Here is a 5,549-nt window from a genome sequence, read left to right as displayed (position 1 = left end):
TTTGCTGCCACCAGAGGCTGCTCAAACCTCTGCACCCCCACACTGCCATTCATCAAGCAACAAACATCCTTTTAGCTGCTCACTCCTGCACACACACTGTCTCTCTCTCGCTTTCCTCTCACCATCTCTTTGCTGCACATTCTCTTCCTGCAACATGCAGAACACAGAGATCTGATCCCTTCAAGATCACAGAACTGGAGAAAGCTCGGTGCGGCTTGAAAGGTGGCAAAGCGGTGAAATGTGACAACATTGCTCCAGAATTCCTGAAACAACTTGGTCCCTGTGCTCATGCCTGTCTGACTCAGTTCTACACAAGAATCATCAGCTCACACTCACACCCGATGGTGCGGCGTATGGCAAAAAAATCACTGCCGTATCAAAACCCATTAAAGATCTCACACTGGCAATCAGCTATTGACCGATTTCACTACTTTCTGTTTGCTTTATGATCTTGGAGCGTCTTATCCTGCAACACGTATCTCCGGAAGTAGAGACCATCCTTTATGTCGACCAAGCTGGTTTCCGTAAGGGTTGCAGCACATGTGATCAAGTTCTGGCCACTCATCACCTCCATTGAAAATGGCTTCCAAAAGAAGCTGAAGACAAGCAATGTGCGCCTGGACCTCCCAGCTGCTTACGATGCAGCGTGACTCACTGGCCTGCTCCTAAAGTTGTCCAGAATGCTCCAAACCCAGGTCGGGACAGTTGTTGAAATATTCCTTCACAACAGACGATTCAGGGTCCACCTTGGGCAAGGGAGAAGTGCATGAGGAAGACTGACCAACAGACAGGGCTCAGTGGGAGCCCCAACCCTGTTCAACATAGATACAAATGACCTGCCAACACCCACGTCCCACCAGTTCATCTAATCTGAAGAAATTGAAGACCCAAACGCCATCCATCTGAACCCCAAATTAGATACTTAACAAAGCTGTTGAACTACTGCAGCACGTGGCATTAATTCTCTCTAAAATTATATCCGGTGTATTCCACCTCCACAATGCCAGTGTCAGCAAAGAATTGCACATCTACATGATCCCAACTCTACATACTTTGAATGACTCTGGAGAGGACTCTGTCCTACCGGGAACATTTGAACAAAACAGCAAAGGTCAAAAACAGAACCAACCTAACCAATCCTACTGGATCTACTTGGAGTGTTGCTGTTGCTGCCACAACACTCCGCACCTCAGCACTTGCCTGATCATAATCGGCAGCACAGTACTGTGCACCTGTCTGGCAAAGGTCACCACAAACACATCTTGTTGACGTTCAATTGAATGCAACAATGCGCATCATAACTGGAACTTTCCGCTCAACACCCCTTCCCCTGCCTTCCTGTCCTTGCAAACATGACTCTGCCACTCATCCTATGACTGATGAAAACCCACAAGCTGGATGAAACCATCCATGCTGCATCTCACTTACCAGTCAATGATGACCTGTTCGACCCACCTTCTGCTCGCCTTCCATCTCGGCTCCCCCTATGGAGCACCCTTCCTGAGCAAGATCTGCCAGCTGACATCCTTTGGATCAAGGAATGGAGACACAGGAATTCACTAACAAGTTCCTTGTGATAAACGCTATCTATAAATAGCAGGCTTTGAACTGCCATGGCGAGTGTGGTTCTGGATAAACAGGTGCAGGACAGACCAGGGCCTCTGTGCAACCTACCTCCACTGCTGGGCCCTCAGTACAAACCCCTTATGTAGTTGTGGAGAGACACAAACAATGCTGAATGTGAGAAGAAATCACAACAAGAAAGATACACTCGTGGCATAAAGAGAGCTAAATGGTTTTGATCTCATCGCCATTACAAAGTCATGCTTAAAGGGTGACCAAGGTTGGGAAACAAGTATTCCAGGGTACACAACATTTCCAAAAGACAGGCAGAATGAAAAATGAGGAGTAGCCCTGATGCAAGGTGACGTAAGGATATTAGTAAGAAAGAATCTTGGTTCAGAAAATCAGGAAGTAGAATCAGTGTGGGCGGAGAATAAGATTAACAGGGTCAGAAAAAGTTGGTGTGAGGAATTTGTACAGTCCCTAACAGAGGTTATACTGTTAGACAGAGCACTAAAGGAGAAAGAACTTGAGCTTGTAACAAAGGGAATGTCATAATTGTGGGGATTTTAATCTTGATATAGGCTGGACAAATGAAGTTAGTAAAGGTTGCCTGGAAAGAATAATTTCATGATAGTTTCCTGGAACAATCCGTTGTGGAACCAATTGGGGATAAAGGTGTTTTAGACCAAGCATTGTGCAATGAGGCAGGTTTAATTTGTAATCTCATCGTCAATGATCCTCTGGGGAAAAGTGATGGTACCATTGAAATCCACATTAAGTTTGAAAGCAACATAATCCAGTACCAGGCAAGAATTTTGTAATTAGACAAAGCCAATTACTTAGGAATGAGGGGAGAGCTGGCTAAGGTTGATTGGGTAAATAGACTACAATAAATGGCAGTAAATAGATATTGGGAAATATTTAAAGAAACAAGAGTTCAACAAAAATACATTCCATTAAAAAATCAAAAACTGAGCAAGAAACATCCATGTGTGGCTTACAAAGGATGTTAAGGATACTATTAGATTAAAAGAAGAGACTTATAATGTTGCAAAGACCAGCGGTAAGCCTGACCAATGAGTGTGTTTTACAAACCAGCAAAGGGCCACCAAAAAGTTGATAAAAAGGGAACTAATAAAATGACAGTTAACTAGCCTAGAACATAAAAACAGATTCGTATGGATGATGGATAAAAGAGGAGAGTAGTGAAAATGCATGTTTGTCCCTTAGAAGCAGAGACAGGAGAGATTATCAGAGGGAACAAGGAAATGGCAGAGAGGTTGAAGAAATATAGTGTGTCTGTCATCAGTGTAGAAGACACAAGCTGTATACTGGAAATAGAGGATCACCAAGGGGCTAACAAGACTGTGGAATGAAGGGAATTAATATCAGCAGAGAGAAAGTATTGGAGAAACAACTTAAGGGACTAAAAGCTGACCAATTCCCCAGAATCTGCTGATCTACATTCTAGGGTTCTAAACCAGGAAGCTGCAGAGATTGTGGATGTATGGGTTCGGATTTGCAAAATCCATAGATTCCAGAATAGGATTGGATGTTTACAAATATAACACTGCTATTCCAGAAAGGAGGGAGGGGGAAAAACAGGGCCTTTACTGCCATCAGTTGTCAGGAAAATTCTGCTATGTATTATTAAGGAAGTCTTAACTCTACACTTAGAAACCCATAGTATGATCAGTGTCAACTTGGTTTTACGAAAGGAAAATCATGACTGACAGTAAGAGCTTTTGCAGAAGGTAAATAGTCGGGTAGATAAAGGGGAAGCAATAGATGTCGTAAACTTGGATTTCCAAAATGCATTTTATTTAATTTAATTTAGACTGAAATGAGGAGAAGATTCTACACTCAAAGAGTTGTGAATCTTTCGAATTGTCTACCCCAGAGAGTTGTGGCTGCTCTATCGTTGAGCATACTTTAAACTGAGATTGATAGATTTTCAATCTCTCAGGAAGTCAAAGGAGGAATTTGGAGCTGAGGTAGATCAGCCATGATCGAATTGAATGGCTCGAGGGGCCTAATGTACTTCTCTTGCTTCTTTTTTGTTCTTATGCCTTAATAATAAGATGATTAGCAATAGGTTAAAAACTAACAGCAGAGATTATGATCTTAAATTGTTGAAATCGACATTGAATCCGGAAGGCTGTAAAATGAAAGAAAAAGGAAACAAAAAAGCAGAAAAATAATCAAAAAATCTACAGGGAAAACTGACCTTTATATCAAGAGGACTAGTAAACAATGGGGTGAAGTTATGCTTAGACTGCACCTGGAGGACTGGGAGCAGTTCTGGGCTCCCCGGCTTATGAAGAATATATTGGCTTTCGAAGGAGTGCAGCATAAGTTTATCAGAATGATATCTGACTCCAAAAATTTAATTATGAGGAGAGATTATACAAAGTAGGGTTGTATTCGTTGGACTTTAGAAGGTCAAGAGTTGATTTGATCAAAGTTCTCAAGATGTTCAGGAGAACAGGTAGAGAGAGTACATAGAGAGAAACTATTTCTTCTGGTTGGGGAGTCTAGGACCAGGGGAGCTTAGTCCAAAAGTTAGAGTACATCTTGCAGCAGTGCAATTAGAAAACACTTCCACACACAAAGGGAAGTAGTAGTTAGGATAACTTTTCCACAAAAGGCAATTAATGCTAGATCTATGGTCAATTTTTAATCTGAGATTGGTAGGCTTTTATTAAGCAAAGGCATTAATGATGGGTGGGGGTGAGGGGGACAGCAAGGCAAGGATATGGAGTTCAAAGGCAGATGAACCATGATTCATTGAATGGTGGGATAGACTAGAGGGTCCAAATAGCCTACCTGTCGCTGTGTTCCTGATGAAGGGAAAGGTTTGTGATTTGTGTCTGTGGGGGCAGAGCAGCAAGAGAGTAAAGTGCGGGGGAAAGAAGTGAAATTAAATCTTTTGGTGCACTAGAATGCTTTCAAATGCAAGCAGAGTCAGAGCTGTGTGCCTTCAAGTAGCCAGAAAACCAGTCAGCAAATGCCTACGGCCATACTAGTCTGAACACGCCCGATCTCGTCTGATCTCGGAAGCTAAGCAGACTCAGGCCTGGTTAGTACTTGGATGGGAGACCGCCTGGGAATACCAGGTGCAGTAGGCTTTTGCTGCCACCAGAGGCTGCTCAAACCTCTGCACCCTCACACTGCCATTCATCAAGCAACAAACATCCTTTTAGCTGCTCACTCCTGCACACACACTGTCTCTCTCGCTTTCCGCTCACCATCTCTTTGCTGCACATTCTCCCCCTGCGAGACGAAAGTAAGGGGACTGGTTGAGATGGCAGAACAAGCACAAGGCGCAACGCCAAGTCTTTCATTAAAGAGCACAAAACATGACTTTTGCCCACTTGCGCACCATGAACGTTCATTGTTGCCACTTTCATGACCATACCATTCTGTTTTATAACAAACTTATAACTAGGGGTGTAGGTACAGCTTTAAACTAAAAAAAAACAGCTGTGGGTGGGGGTGGGGGTTGGGCAAGGGATCAGGTGAAGGGAGATTTAGAAAGCGAAATCTAAAAGTCAAAGCAAGAGGCCAGTGTAATGATTTGGGTAAATGAAAGTAGAATGGGACAAGAAGGAACAGACAGCTTATATCTGTAACACTGCATCATCGAATAAGGTCAATTCAAGGAATAGGAGTAAAAAATACACAAGTTCAAGACTCTTTAAATGAAGTGAGAAGCATTCACTATGAGAGAGATGAACTAGTGGCATAAATAGAGAAAATTGGCTTAGACCTAATCACCATTACAGAGGCATGGTTACAGGGTGAGCAAGGTTGGTAAATAAATATTCCAGGGTACACAGTATCTGCAAAAGACAGGCCGAATGGAAAATAAGGAGTAGTAGTTCTGATAGCAAAGGATGACATAAGGACATTATTGAGGAAGGATCTTGGCTCAGAAGATCAGCATGTCGAATCAGTATGGCTGAAGATTAAGACTAAAAGAA

General features: G+C 42.8%; 1 non-coding gene across 1 annotated transcript; it reads left to right on the top strand.

The window, feature by feature from the left end:
• Positions 1 to 4,575: 4,575 nt before the first annotated feature.
• On the top strand, positions 4,576 to 4,694 carry LOC144685103 (5S ribosomal RNA). The gene has a single exon (XR_013577622.1). It is a non-coding gene; the product is annotated as a 5S ribosomal RNA (ribosomal RNA).
• Positions 4,695 to 5,549: the final 855 nt, after the last annotated feature.

The sequence above is a fragment of the Cetorhinus maximus genome, chromosome 9 (genome assembly GCF_964194155.1).
Source record: "Cetorhinus maximus chromosome 9, sCetMax3.hap1.1, whole genome shotgun sequence".
Lineage (NCBI taxonomy): Eukaryota > Metazoa > Chordata > Chondrichthyes > Lamniformes > Cetorhinidae > Cetorhinus > Cetorhinus maximus.
Note: the sequence above shows the minus strand (reverse complement) of the source record. Positions and strands in the feature narration are given on the sequence as shown.